The sequence below is a fragment of the Scomber scombrus genome, chromosome 15 (genome assembly GCF_963691925.1).
Source record: "Scomber scombrus chromosome 15, fScoSco1.1, whole genome shotgun sequence".
NCBI lineage: Eukaryota > Metazoa > Chordata > Actinopteri > Scombriformes > Scombridae > Scomber > Scomber scombrus.
In genome coordinates this window covers 25643173-25658901 of record NC_084984.1, presented here as the reverse complement: position 1 = coordinate 25658901, position 15729 = coordinate 25643173, and the positions used below count along the sequence as shown (strand labels likewise).

General features: G+C 39.6%; 2 non-coding genes across 2 annotated transcripts; one reads left to right on the top strand and one right to left on the bottom strand.

Moving 5' to 3' along the window:
* The first annotated feature begins 642 nt into the window (after nt 1–642).
* On the top strand, nt 643–724 carry trnas-uga (transfer RNA serine (anticodon UGA)). The gene has a single exon. It is a non-coding gene; the product is annotated as a tRNA-Ser (tRNA).
* A 4940-nt stretch (nt 725–5664) lies between these two features.
* Nucleotides 5665–5736, bottom strand: trnae-uuc (transfer RNA glutamic acid (anticodon UUC)). The gene has a single exon. It is a non-coding gene; the product is annotated as a tRNA-Glu (tRNA).
* Between the last annotated feature and the right edge of the window lie 9993 nt (nt 5737–15729).

Sequence of the window (15729 nt, the reverse complement as noted above, 5' to 3'; positions counted from 1 at the left end):
GAATTAGCTTTTGCACACACACACACACACACACACACACACACACACACACACACACACACACACACACACACACACACACACACGCACGCACGCACACACACACACACACACACACACACACACACACACACACACACACACACACACACACACACACACACACACATATAATGCTCTGAACAGCAGCTAGCAGAGCCCCATAAAGGAAACATGCTGCTCTCACATGACTGACAGCTCAAACACCTTCACACAGCTGTACAGTCACTGCACCAGCTCACAGTGCTCAACAGAAGAGAGACATTAGCACCTTAAATGACGAGTCTGATGGTGTGTTCAGAGACAACAGGAATGCAGTCCATTTACCAATGTGAAGCAAAACTGAGAGGCATCATACATTAACACAAAGTCAAAAGAAAGAGAGTCCATGCCAGCTGCTGCTATTCAGGAAAATTCCCACTTTTATTGGTAGTTTTGTAGCCATCATTTCTATCAGTAAGGCTGCATTCACACCAAATCTGCCAGTCCTTCCATTCATTTGAATGAGGGTAGTGTGTTTAGGCTGCAGGAATGCATAGCGTGAAGGAATAGGGACTGTATCAATTACAAGAAAGAGATAATGAAATATCTGTCATGACAGGAGCTGTGATGGCCGAGTGGTTAAGGCGTTGGACTTGAAATCCAATGGGGTTTCCCCGCGCAGGTTCAAATCCTGCTCACAGCGCAGAGAGACTGGCTCATATTTCAGGGTGTCTCTATTTATATATAAGAGGTTGCGTTGGTCAAATATAAAATACAGCCATGAAGAGAAAGTTGAGCTGATTTCAAATCTAAAGTTGATTTTCTCTTGGACCGAATCACTTAGTTAGTTAGTTGGTCCACTTTCCCCATTGGTTGATTCACACAACAATTGAAGAGGAACGAAATGCATCACTAAAAGTCATGTTCATTGGTTCAATTTGAGGCGGGAGCAACGAAGTAAGCACAAGAACATCCTGAAAAAACCTCCTGTCTGTCAAAATATAAAGAAAAATACATATTTTATTGCTGGTTCAGGTCGGTTCTCCACTCATTCTCCAGATAGCTGTTAGAAACTGTTGATGTCACTCATCTGCATCTTGTAGATCATGCTTTGTAGTTGATCAAATCAAGGTCAGATCTAGAGCTTCAGTGATTAGTCAAATTCTCAAGAGGAGAATTTCCAAATTTTCTGATTCAAGCTTCTTAAATGTACATCTTTTCAGTGTCTTTGGGTTGTGAGCTCAGGACACAATAAGACGTGAGGATGTCAGCTTGGGCTTTGATATGGACTGAACAACTCATTGATTGAATCATTGATTACACATCATGCTTCTGGGGGCAACTCTTTATTCAGTGAATTCAAATGTGCTATATCGGGATAGGTATCCTTACTTGGATATGAGATTTGGGTCATATCGCCCAGCTGTACCCTTATAACTAAAGTAGGCAGAGAAATAGCTAAACATTTAACACACCCCTTTTCATTTCATTGCTCTGGATGTACGTGTAAGGTAACCTAGGTAGGGGAGTGACTAAGGCATTTTGACTTTGAGTATTTTTTTAGTAAGCTGCTGTGGCTCAGGAGGTAGAGCGAGTCGTCCACTAGTTGGAAGACCGGTGGTTCGATTACCAACTCCTACGGTCCACGTGTTGATGTGTCCTCGGGCAAGATGCCTAACCCCGAATTTCTCCCGATGGCTGCACCAATGCTGTCTGAATGTCTGAGTGAATGTTAGTTTCCTCGTGATGAGCAGGTTGGCATACTGCCTGGTAGCCCCTACCTTCAGTGAATGAATGGGTGAATGTGATATGAAGTGTAAAAATGCATTGAGTCATCTCAAAGACTAGAAAAGTGCTATATAAGTACAGTCCATTTTACTTTTACTCGAGTCATTTTTTTACACAAGTACATTTACTTTCACTTAAGTACAATTTCTATCAAGTAACAGTACTCAAGATATTTCAGAACTCTTTACACCTCTGATTGTGTGAACTCGTTCAGCAAAGGCTTGAATGTAGAGAACGTCCATTTCTATGTAAAAGTTTCACATTAGATTTAGGATTGAAATGATGTCATATGCAGGTGCCAGTCAAGCCAATATCTGTGTTTCTTTGTACAGCTGATTTTGAGGCCAAGTATCTGCTGCACAAAGAAACACAGATATTGGCTTGACTGGCACGGTAAGGTCAGAAATGATGACTTTGGATTTAAGTATGATGGCTGCAGAATAAAAGATTACCAGTAAGTATCACATATATGTTCCCTCTCCCATACACACACATATACACACAATGAATCATTCCCCACATCCTCAGAGATAGTAAATCTAAGTACCTTTGCTTTTGTCTTAAAGGTGACCGTACCACACCACTAAAGACACAAAGAGTAAAGTCTAAGTGAACAAGCAGCAGTGTCACGTAGAGGTTCATTGATTTAAAATACATATGATTGATTGGTTCGATTTCTATCTTTCTTTCTCTCTCCATCACATCTTCCCTTTTTGCGTAAGTAACTCTGATTGGCCCTCTTCCTTCATATCCCTCTCTTTATCTCTAACACACACACACAGACACAAACACACACACAGAGAGAGAGACACACACACACACACACACAGACGCACACGTACACACAGAAACACTGAGTGTGTCGTACAGTCATGCAATTAGGACTTGGATCTATAGTTGCTCTGCTTGTATAGAAGTCAACATGTCTATTGATTGGCCTGTGAGTAGAGGACAGACCAGAGGCCATGTTAACATGTGTGTGTAAAATACAGAGGTGATACATGGTTTTGTGTGTGTGTGTGTGTCCATGTGGACTTACTGTGTAGCCAGCAGCTTCAAGTGCACAACCATATGTGTCAGTAGTGTCAAAACATTACTTATCCTTTATAACTTAAATCATAAACATTAAAGTATATTTTATCTAATTTCTTATTCACGAATGAGGGTAAGATGGAGCGTGAGATTGACAGGCAGATCAGTGCAGCATCAGCAGTGATGCAGGTGTTGTACTGGACCATTGTGGTGAAGAAAGAGCTGAGTCAGTCTACTGTACGTTCCAACCCTCACTTGCGGTCACACATTTGTGGGTAACGATCGAAAGAATAAGATCAGCCGAAATGGAAGCCTCCCTGTAGAGGTGTTCCGGGCACTTCAAACCGGTAGGAGACCCTGGGGCAGATTCAGAACACGCTGGAGGGATTATATATCTCTCCTAGGCCTGGGAATGCCTTAGGATCCCCCAGGAGGAGCTGGTGAGTGTTGCTGGGGAGGACGTCTGAGTTTCAGTGCTCAGCCTAATGCTACCGTGACCTGGGCCCCAGACAAGCAGCAGAAAATAGATGGATGTGCCATGCCATATATATATTTATATATATATATGAATACTATATTACACACCCCTACAGTGGATCATACCTTTTTCATTTTCTCCCTAATGTGAGCCACCTCAAAACACCCCAGTTTGTAGCAAGTGACACATAAAGGACTATGCATATAGTAAGTTGGCAAATATATTAGGGTGCATTACAGTACAGACATAAAAAAAAAAACCCTTTTGAGTTTATTGTGTTCTGTATTGGTTTTTATTAAGTGTCTTTCATGTGGATTATTTGGTTGCCTAAATGACAAGAAAAAAGAGCGTTGCTGAATTGAATGTATTTTCAAACTGTACTTAACCTTATTAAATGTCACCTTGCCGGCTACTGCAGTTCAAGTTACTTATGTAACTCCTGCCTCAAATGCAACTACTATGTAACATCACTGAGGAACTCGAGGCAACCCTCAAAACTGTTTTTATTTATACCATCATATCACAAATGTATATTTCTCTTTCGCTGTTCCACTCATGAGAAAATAAGGCAATGGCAAAATAGGTTTAAAAGCCTTAACCCTTGTGTTGTCCTCCCGGGTCAAATTGACCCCGTCTGTTTTGACTGTTCCTTCTTTCCTTCCTTCCTTCCTCCCTCCTTCTCTCTTTCTTTCCTTCCTTCCTCCTTCCTTCCTTCCCTTCCTTCCTTCCTCCCTCCTTTCCTTCCTTCTGCCTCCCTTCCATCTTTCCTTCCTTCCTTCCTTCCTTCCTTCCTTCCATCTGTCTTCTCTTCCTTCCTTCCTACCTTCCTCCCATCTTTTTTTCCTTCCTTCCTTCCATCCTTCCATCTTTCTTTCCTTCCTTCCTTCCTTCCTTCCATCTTTCCTTCCTTCCTTCTTCCTCCCTTCCATCCGTCCTTCCTCCTTTCCTTCCTTCTTCCTCCCTTCCTTCCATCCTTCCATCTTTCCTTCCTTCCTTCCTCCTTTCCTTCCTTCTTCCTCCCTTCCATCATTCCTTCCATCTTTCCTTCCTTCCTTCCATCTTTCCATCTTTCCTTCCATCCTTCCATCTTTCCTTCTTTCCTTGACTCGAGGACAACAGGAGGGTTAAACGATGAACAGTAACATGACAAACTCACGTGTAATTATTATTTAAATGTAGAATATGTACAGCGTTAGTGTTTGCTGTCTAGGTTTCCGACGTCGGCACTCCACAAAGAAACACTGATGTCACACAGCAGGGAGTGTGAAGCCATGATACTAACTTACCCCCCTTGGGAAAGAGAGACTCAGAGCCTACTGGGGTGGAAGTGGGGGTTTTGAAATGTTATGAGGCCATACCCCTGCTCAGCACCTCAGACTGTGGAGGAGATAATGATATTAGAAGTGTACTGTATTACTGTATTACTATATTATTGTATTTAATAATTGGATGATCATTAATAGAGTGTAGAAGTGAATTTGACAGCTTAATTTTGCCTAAGAGAACATGATGCCCCTTTTCACCTTATCTTTGACCTTTTATATGCTGTAGCCACATTCTTTGGTTTTAAGTAAGACATCTCTCCAAGATCACATACTTTGTCTTAAATGAGTATCTCATCCGTTAGGAAAGAAGCAATGGAAAAGGTCGACTGCCTTGAAGTGCACGGTACACACGGTGATCCCGATTTTAAGAAGCGATCGCTAGAAGGGGGGGGGGGGCTGAATGTAAGAACTGGAAGCTGCACAGACAGGCATGACACCATATATAAAGTTGTTATTGATTATCTTACAGGAAACAGGTGTCTAGAGACAGTCATATGTGACTGCACACAAGGTTGTGGTGTTAACTCTTGTGTTGGGTGGAGGCTGACAGTATAAAATGTTAGGGGATAGGAGATAGGGGGACATACTATCTAGTGAAACTGCTATGTGTGGGCCTGGGCAGCTTCTATGAGGGGAACATGCTATCTAATGAAATAAGATGGAAGAATCTAAACCAAGCAACCAACATGACATCCAGCAAATATATGGGTCAATGACGTATAAGGATTTACAACAACTCAATTGTAGAATAATAAAAACAAGCATATCTAATGCAGTAGTTCAAACATTCAGAATGTTGTGTAACTGAAGATCCATATTATAAATTGGAAATTAAGTGATTTTAGTGGGTTTTTCAAGATTAATTGGCACTGGCCTTAAAAAAAGTCATGTGGTGCGACCATGATTCATCTTGAAATAAATTAATTTACTTAACACGCTTCACATCTTTTTTTTACAAGTTTTCAGTAATATAAAGTGTTTTATAAATCCCAAGACGAGGAGGAAATACGTAAAGTGTACTTCCCATACCGGGAGTCGAACCCGGGCCGCCTGGGTGAAAACCAGGAATCCTAACCGCTAGACCATATGGGAGCTTTTACAAGACCTATGCACATTTTGACGACACAAAGTTTTTTATTGATTTATTTATTTTTTTAATGTATTTTGTTTGTTAATCATTATAATACAGTATAAATCATTTGGTCCTAACAAAGATGAGGGAGGCATCACGCTTCAAAATACATTGTTTTTATGCTACTTTCACTTGGCATTTTTTAGCAACTCACCCACAGAATAAACGCTAATTAATAAGAGGTTGGAATATTTCATTATTTATAGTAATATAAAATAGTTAATATTTAAAAAATGATGGAATGGAAACATTTGCATGCAAGTTACTGGCCAATGCTTTATTGGACTATTGGACGTTGTTTGAATATTGATTATTGCAGCTTTAAGTAAAAGTAACTTTAGTAAGTGTTACTTTTTGGTTGTTAAGTTAAGGTAAGCTTTAAATTAAACAGTTTTTTCACATTTCTACTGTAAGTACAAGACGCGAACGCTTCTTCCACCACTGGTTACATGTCAAGTTCAGGTACTTGTAAGGCACAGTATGTGTGACAAAGGAATTAAAACCCGAACCCTAAAGATAACAGTGAAGACCTTTGATACCAATATGGGTTATTCCCATTTTGCAGTACTTCTATTAAATGAGAACTGTTACTAACATGTGAGAACGAATGTTAGATCACGGTACAGTTTAACCCCTAGAGATGAACTCCGCAAATGATTCTTGTTTCTGTTGGATCTCTGTCGCCGTGGAATTTGTCCAAAGCAAGGTGACCTTCAGCATCAGACAGGGCGGGGACACATGATGATGATGTCACAGTGATGTCATCTATCAAGAAGGTAATTGGGTGGTGGACATTTTTAATAATTGCAGCTCATCTATGATATCGTCTGTTCTGGCCTGACCCACTATCTGTTACAGTAAGAGAGGCAGGCAGGCAGGCAGATCATGATGGAGAGATGTACGTAGAAAGGTAAAGAAATAGAAGAAGAAGAGAAACAGGGACAGAAACTAAACAGAGGTCAATTGCAGACAGAAGTGGAAAGAGACAGAAAAACACAGGAAACAGGTACAGAGTGACAGAAACAATATATATAATATCTTATACTTTCTAATAAGATACCCTTCATGCAGGGCTTATACATTTTTTAAAGCCTTAAATATGAATTATGGGCCATAAAGAACCACAACTTTTGGGTTTTATTAATGATTCATTAACGTTAACAATGGCAGACGTGATTCCATCATTATCAAATGTAAAGGATCAACTTTTCCCAACATGGCAACCCTGAGGTATAAGAACAGAAAAGGAAGTTAAGAAGAAAAAAAACACCCCAAAAGTAACATAAAGTACTTTCCATTACAACAGTGCATTGTAGTAAGTTCATATCCATATGCACACAATTGATCTCACATATGGTACATCTACACACAAACATGTAGACATTCCATATACATTGCAACCCAAAATGTTAATAAGTACCAAAATGAGTCATTACTACTATTAATGTTTGCAGTAGTGATACAAGGCGGTAGAATTAATTTCTGCACATCTGAACCATCCAAAAAAAAAAAATGTCCCTGCATCTGGGTGTTCTGGGCTTAGCCCTGGATCTTGTCAACTCTTAATTCCGCCCCTGAATACCACCACTATATACACCAGTCACACCAGAGGTATTGAATTCATGTGCTTCAGCAAAAGGACAAAACAGAAAATTAAAAAAAATACCTCATTGCAAGTAAAGGTCCTGTATTTAAATTCCCACTTAATTTAAAGTATGTAAGTACAGTATTATCAGTGCTTGGCGGATAACGATGGCAATTTTCTATATTTTTCTAATTGTCAACAAATTTCATGTGCAGAGCCAAACTGACAATGAACTTGTATACTACAGTAAGTGTCGTGTGTGTATCAAATCCAAAGTCTGATATGTCCTATTTCTCTGTGCTGTAGACCTTTGTTGTTATCTAAAAACGATTAAAAACATGTCAATGAGTCACAGCGCTGCACTGGGGTGGCATGTTCCTTCGTTCCTGAAGAGAGTGAATACTGTAGTTAGTTTAGAAAAGGCTCCAAAGGGTAATAACATGATATGGTTTTAACTCTCAGGAGAGCTATTCATTATACAGCGGACACCACTGAGCGTGTGCAGAACATGATTACGGTTACAGACCTTCGTTAGCTTGTTGTGCTACAAAACGCAACTTCTCGACTTTGCGCTTCATTATCGATTTCGCAACAAACTTCAGCCCAAAAGTCAAGGGGCAAAAGTACCGAAGGTAAGAAGTATTAATTCTCCAAGAGAAATACCCTCTGTAACAGACCCAGTGGAGATGAGCATAGTATCAGACAGACAGGTAGAGACAGACAGGTACAGATGTTGACCCCTGCAGTATGTCCTCATGTACCTGTCTCCCTCCTCACAGATCAGCAGCAGGACAAGACACAAACTTATGATTTGCCCCTCACCATCCAGCCTCCATAACTCACCACCGCGCCTTCCGCTCGCTGTCACGGCGACAAGACCCTCGCCGGTTTCAGAGTGAAATACGGCCGCCCGAGCCGTCCCCGCGGCCCTCTCCAAAACAACGTTAGGCGGGGGAAAAATGGCAGGAGGAGGCGCGGGGTTAATAGAGCCGTCCTCCTCTTTTAATTGAAAAAAGTTAAACGAGGGGACGGGGCGAGGATGTTATTACAGCGAATGAGACGAGAGCGAGGAGATGAATGGCAGCCTCTGAGGTTGGGTTAATGAGGACACAGGGGAGCATGTAGGATACTGGACATGAGGGTCAAACAAGCATGTGTGTGTGTGTGTGTGCGTGTGTGTGTGTGAATGCCATGGTTCACGGATAAAAGCTGAATTTTTACACATTTTGACTAGTTTCCATCTCTTTGCAGGAGCTGATTTAAACCAATCGTCACCTTATAATGTTTTTGCATTTATATGTATGTGTACTTTTTGTACTTACAGGGGATGAATGGAGCCAACACCAATTAAACCTCTCAAAGAGAAAGCATAATTGAGTGTCTGGCTTTACTGTCAGGCTGTGGAATAGTTTAATAAAATAATGTTATCACAAGCTCCAATTATAACCTTTTTTGAGCGTTTTAAATGGCATGTACAGTAAGTGGATGGAGTCCATGGATATGTGATATATGGATGAATGCTTTAAAAAATAGCCACACATCACATCAAAGTCTTTATCGCCATAGAGTCCAGCCAGATACATGCAAGTGGGCCTTGTGTTAAAGAGTATTTTATCAAACAAAGAAATTATTGTCAAAGAAAGTGAATCACCCTGAAACTGTCCCACCACCATAATGGAAGTATAGTTCTTCTAGCTCTGTAGTCGAGTCCAGTTCGAAGATTCGTAGTCACTGTCTTATGATGTTATTTTCTTTTCAAACTCACTTTAACCCTCCTGTTGTCCTCAAGGGAAGGGAGGAAGGAAGGAAGAAGGGCGGGAGGGAGGAAGGAAGGAAGGAAGGGAGGAAAGGAAAGAAGGAAGGAAGGGAAGGAAGAAGGGACGGAGGAAGGAAGGAAGGGAGGGCGGAAGGAGGGAGGGTGGGAGAAAGGAAGAGCAGGAGGGAGGAAGGAAAGGAAGGAAGGAGGAAAGAAAAGAAGGAGGGAGGAAGGAAGGAAGGAAGGAAGGAAGGAGAGGAGGGAAGAAAGGAGGATGGAGAAAGGAAAAGAAGAAAGGGAGGAAAGAGAGATGAAGGAAATAAAGAGAGAAGGAGGGAGGAAGGACAGACGGAAGGAAGGAAAGAAGGAACAGTCAAAACAGACGGGGTCATTTTGACCCGGGAGGACGACACAAGGGTTAAGAATATGAGTGCCGTGCTCACTGCTGAATCAGACGTCTTCAGTTCAGTACTATGTTCAATCCGTTGTCTGTTACAAACTATTCCATTCAGTTCGGTACAAAATTAGACCTTAAGAAGCACCTTTTATGTAGTTAATAGTTTAGCAGTCATCTGTTTGCAACACAGCTGTGATTGTTTAGCTTACTATAATTTCAAATAGGTGTTAACATACTAAGTAGAAGTATCACTGCTCTCAGTCACCAGTAAGAGGAGCTCCACTGCTGTAAGCTACTGATTCAGTCAGTGACAATGATGATTCAGTATGAAATTCCAGTTCAGTTGGATCATTTGTGTTTATTCGCCCCAAACAGCCAGTGAATAACAGCAGGCATTGACTGTTCCCCAACCAGTGTGAAGCTCCTACACACACTTTTTTATAAGCACTTATTTTGCCGTGATAAACTGTATTAAACTATCCCAAAAAAATCCATTGATTTACTGCACCTCTATAGACCTTAAAGCGGTATGAACACAAAATGAACTTGCTGTGATTTAATTGGAAGAAATGGATCAAAAGGATGCAGGATGAATAAAATAACTATACCCCAGTGCTGACTTGTAAAAAGTCTGAATTCATGTTTTGTCATTTTAAAATGTTCTTCTGAAGGGAGATATGCTTTTCAAACAGTAGTAAAATTCACATCTGGTGTTTGTCCCCCCACCTTAATGCACACACTCCCACCAAAACGCTCACATGACATTTTTGGAATTCACTTCGATCATATTTTTAAGTGCTGACATTGATACAAGATTTGGAAACACAGCCTTTTTTCAGACACTCTCTTGATTTGGCATATCAAAGCTGACTTCTTTTTTCATCAGAGCCATCTTCTTCTGTGGTATTGTAGCTGTCACAGTGAACAAGGCCTGTCGAGGTAGAAGAAAAGAAAGTGTTTGACTCCAGGCAAATAATAATAATAATAATAATAATAATAATAATAATAATAATAATAATAATTATATGTAAATGAAAAATGAAATTAATTCTATTCATTAAAGAAATAATTAGTAATATGAGAGCCTTTTATGTAAGTGAACAAATTAACTAATTTGAGGGTACAAATTACTCAAGTGATGGAACAATTAATTTTCTTCCACTGTACAATTTGTGGGCAAAAATCTGTTTCCATAAATCAGAGAGAACATAGTATTAAATGTGTTTCCCACAAATTTGTTAAAAAAAACCCCCCTGTTATTCCTCAGAGTGTGAATTCTTGAAAACCCACTGCTTGTAAAAAAAAAAAAACGATTTAATCACCTCATCGCCACAAAATGAGACAAATCAAACACCCCTTTTTCTGTTAAATATCTGAAACTGATCCAACTCCCCCCCCCCCCTTTAAGCCCCCATCAGCTCTCATAGTACCCCTCCTCCGGCTTTACATGCCATCATTTATTAATGGTAAGAGGTCTGCATAAAGCATTAGCTGTGTTTGTGATAAACCATTAGTGATGTATTTCATTTCTCAGTAGGAAACGGAGGAGCGTTGGGGGCCGTTAATATCCGTTAATGTTAAGAGGCGGCGGAAGGGGGAAGAGGTTCCTCCCTCTGAGGTGATTAGACCCGTCCATTTAGTTAGAGGACGCGCTCGCACAAAGACACACACATACACACACATTTTGTCATCTACAGCCAAATGTACATGTGCATATATTAAATATACACAGTGATTCTTATACACACCATATACGCACAGTGTGTAGTGTGTGTATGTGTTTGTGTAGAATCACTGGTTGGTGAAAAGTAACAGAATAGAAAGATAAATACTGAGTTAATTTAATACCCCAAGAAATCTTTTGTAGTTATAAGTTATATGTAGTGATAAGACTCAATCAAAGAAGGCAATTTCCAATAATGTGAAATTTTTTTACCAGCTGCCATAGTCATGTTATTCTACTTTCATTATTGTATTGTAAAAGCTATATTTCTTTCCTTCAACTTTCACACAGCACCACTGTGTTTTAAAGTTAAGATAAGGTTATAAGGTTAAGCCTCCACAAATCGAATGTAAGTCAGTGTAATGTACGTAGGTGATGGAAACACGACTGTGTGAGTGTGTGTTTGTCTCAGGGGGTTTTAGCAGACAGGATAAGATATAAATTAGTAATGATGAGCATTCAGCTGGTGTGACTCTGTTTGTCACTACAATGTTCATCCTCACAGCACATTCACATTTAAAATGCTCTCAGAACACCAGAGAGTAATCTGACTCCACTCAACACATTCACCTGGTTTAACAGTTTTTCCCCCCGAAACCTTTTTCTATCTATTATTTTAAAAGGTACTTGAATATAGATCATATACTGAAAGTATACTACATATACTTTCATTAAACAACAAATGATCTTTATAGCCTCTGATTTGATGCCGTTTCATACATTTGTATTTAATGAATGAATTCAACTATTCTACACGGACTGTTAGATGAGAAGAAATAAAGAAACTACATGATGTAGTCAGACTAACATCTGTTCATAGCAAATAAACATGATGAAAGTTTTTTATGGCTCTGTTCAGACAAATATCTGGCGGAGGCTAGAAGTAGACCCGCTGTTCTTTCACATGGAAAGGAGCTGGCTGAGGTGGTTTGGGTACCCGATCGTGATGTCTCCTGGACGCCTCCCTTTAGAGGTGTTCCAGGCACGTCCAATTGGGAGGAAACCCCTGGGCAGACCCAGAAAACACGCTGGAGGGATTATATAGTTCTGCTGGCCTGGGAATGCCTTGGAATCCCCCCAGGAGGAGCTGGTGAGTGTTGCTGGGTAGAGGGACCCAGCCCCGGATAAGCAGCAGAAAATGGATGGATGGATTGATGGATGGATGGATGGATGGTTGGATGTTCAGGCAAATCATAGCACCTGGTTAAGGCTTTGGGAGAGCTCTTGAAAAACTGACATGAAGGTCAAGAAAGCATTCTTACTTAAAATAAAATGTACATTTAACAAATATATAATGCACAATGTCGACAATTATTTTACAATTACTGAAAAGGAAAGTATTAGTGAAGAACCTTCATCGCGCAATGGTCGCTGGTCGGTGGGTAAATAGCCCGTTTCCTGCAAATAGACATATATTGAAATAAATGAAGCTAAAAACAGAATGGTGTACATATGCCAAACAGAAAAACTCTAAGAGCTACCACAGAACAAAATCAATAAGAGGCATAAAATACTCAACCACTGATCCACAGAAGATGAATCATGGTCAATATTTGTAGCAGTAACTGTAGTAGCAGTGGTAATAGCAGTAATTATACTGTTGATTGTAGTAGGTGCAGTGATAGTAGTGATCATGGTTATAGGAGTAGCAGTAACCAATAGCAGTATCTACTAATTTTTCATTGCCATCAGCACTATGGTCGTGGTGGAGCAGTAGTAGTTGAATTAGTAATAGTAGCAGTTTTTTAACATGTTTTTTCAGTGTTTTTCATCTTCTAAAATCAAGAATTTAGTTTTTAGTAGTTTTTTTTTGTAGTTTCCGGCATTAATGCGTTCAAATTGAAGCCACAGAATAAAATCTCAAATACTCAAACACACCCAAAGTGTCACAGCTTCGGTCTCAGTGTAATAAGTCAACGGCTAATTACTGAACAAGTGAGATTACAACCTGAGTGTGTTACCAGCTGCCGCCTGCTTGTCAAACATCCCTCCAGCAGAAATCAATAGGTCATCATCTCTACATATTACTACGTATCAGGAGGAGAGAGAGGAGGGGATGAGAAATCAAAGGAAGGAGAAGGAGAGGAGAAGAAAAAAGGAGAGATGCTAACAACTATGTGAGCCAGTTAGTAATAGTAAATGACCAACTTTCTTTTTACAGTGGTGTATTACAACAAAAACATGAAGATACAGTTCATTACGTCAATGGCAGCAGCTGGATTGTGTGATTGACTGTACTGAAACACAAAGTAAATACAGAGAAAGTCAGAGGAGGGACAGAAAGCTTCTTAATAGTAAAAATAGACGTAAACCGTGTCAAAACGGTGCTCCAGTCCATGTTTGTTAAGGTTAAAGCGTTCATGCTAATGTATAGCTTCCACAAACAATATTGAACATATTCTGCTGTCATTTGTCAGACAAGAGTCAAATACGCCTCTAAAATGAATGTTATGTGTTAGAGCCCACAGACAGTTAACACATTAACTTATTAACCAACAGCTAACTAATTTGGCGACAAAGCTGTAGCTAGCCAGCTTGCAGATAGGTATTTTAGCAAACTTGGCTGGCAGGCTATTATAGCTTCTAGCACTAGCATGTTTGCAACAACTGAGGACGAATCTTCTTTATTTCACCAACATGTTGTTTTTTTCTTCACATTTTTACTTCATAACATGAGCACCTTATTTGCTGGTGAAGTAGCGACAGCACACCCCTCCTACAAGTTTAGCATTAGTATGTTGCCATTTCGCTCACCAGCCAGCTTGCCTACAAGCCTGGGAAGTAGTCACTACTTAGGCCTACTATTAAATAATCATGATTGAATGATCAGTTAAAATAAGACATAAGGTAACCATATCTGCTGACTTACACTCAGTGGATAAAGAAAACGGCTGCCAACCAGTTATGAACCACAATGTCCCCAGTTCGAAATTAAATGAATATAATTTAAATGGTCTTCAAATGATCTTCAGAAAGTTAGGTGTATACAGGCCGAGGACCTCCAATAAGGTCGCCAGAGTGTTGCCATCAGTGTAGTATAAAGCATAACTGTTTAAAATCAGTTCCACTGTCATCCACCATTGTTCCCAAAGAGACAGTGATAGCAACAATCAGTCACTAAACAGTCACGACATTAATAGTTAAACTGGTTAAACTGGAAAACTACAAAGCAGCTACGTGTGTATGTGTGTGTGTGTCAACAGACAGACCCACTCTTGACTGGAATCCATTTCAAATGTGCTGTCGAGTTGCAGTCAATGATTAAACACTTAAGCCTGAGTGTCAGAACAGTGGTAGGGTGTGTGAGCTAATATTTGGATAGATATTGATTGCCATTTTTACAGGTCATTTCCTCTAAAGATGATTAATATGTCTGTTACTCAATCATTCTACAGTCTCTGGTATTTAACCTCCAGGCCAGCTCAGCCTTAAGACACAGGAAGGCTGGTAATCAGAGGGTTGCTAGTTTCAATCCACTGGAGGACATATAAAATACTGAGCATAGTAATATGGTCTAAGAAATTTAACAACTGTTTTATCTAAACAAAGCAAGGACATTTGTGTTTGGTAGAGTATTTCTTTGTTGTAACAATGCTTCTTGGCAATAAATATTATACTGTTGGAAAGCAAATGTATGTTCTTTACAAATGTGGCACCATTTAAAAGGGCAATAAACAAGTTTTCCAACGGTATAAGATTTATTGCCAAGAAGCATTGTTACAACGAAGAAATACTCTACCAAACACAAATTTCCTTACTTTTTGTGCTGTTTAGTTGACAGCATGGATAAAGGCAGTGCTTTAGTGTGTTACATATGCAGTTCCTTTAATTTCCACTAGATGTTACCCCGCTATAAACAAACAACACGCAAACAGAAAAGTGTATTGTAATAGATGGAAAAAGCTTTTCACCCAAAATATATTCTACCAATTCGAAAACAGCTAATACATTTTGTGAGAATACCACCCGATTTAAGGAGACGTTTGTTATGAATGTATTTGTGAAGCCACAACATATCTTCTAATCTAATATTTCGGTTAAGATTTTGAAAGATTGTGGTCTTGGTATATATATTGATGTCATCGACATTGACTTGAAGCACAGGATGTTTTTTTTATTTTTTTTTTTACAATATTTAACCAAAACCAGTTTTTTAGTAGCTTTAGTGAAGTTAAATACGCATTAGCGGGACCACAGTCTAGAAGTCTTATACTTTGTACGTCCACCATGACCTCCTCCTTCGATTCTGTACAAGATTGTTGCACTTGCATGAACTGGACTGGACTGAATGTTGTCAATGAACATAATCCATGCAGCAATTATGTTTACACTAAAGTATATTTGGAAAGACCTGACTAAAATATTGAGCATTATATAAACTTTATTTGTAGATGTCTAAGCTAATGGCAGATGTTTATTAATACAGTTGGACAGCAATCAGGTTTACTGTGAAACCTCTGAGCCTTTCCCAAAGTGCACGACAATCATCATC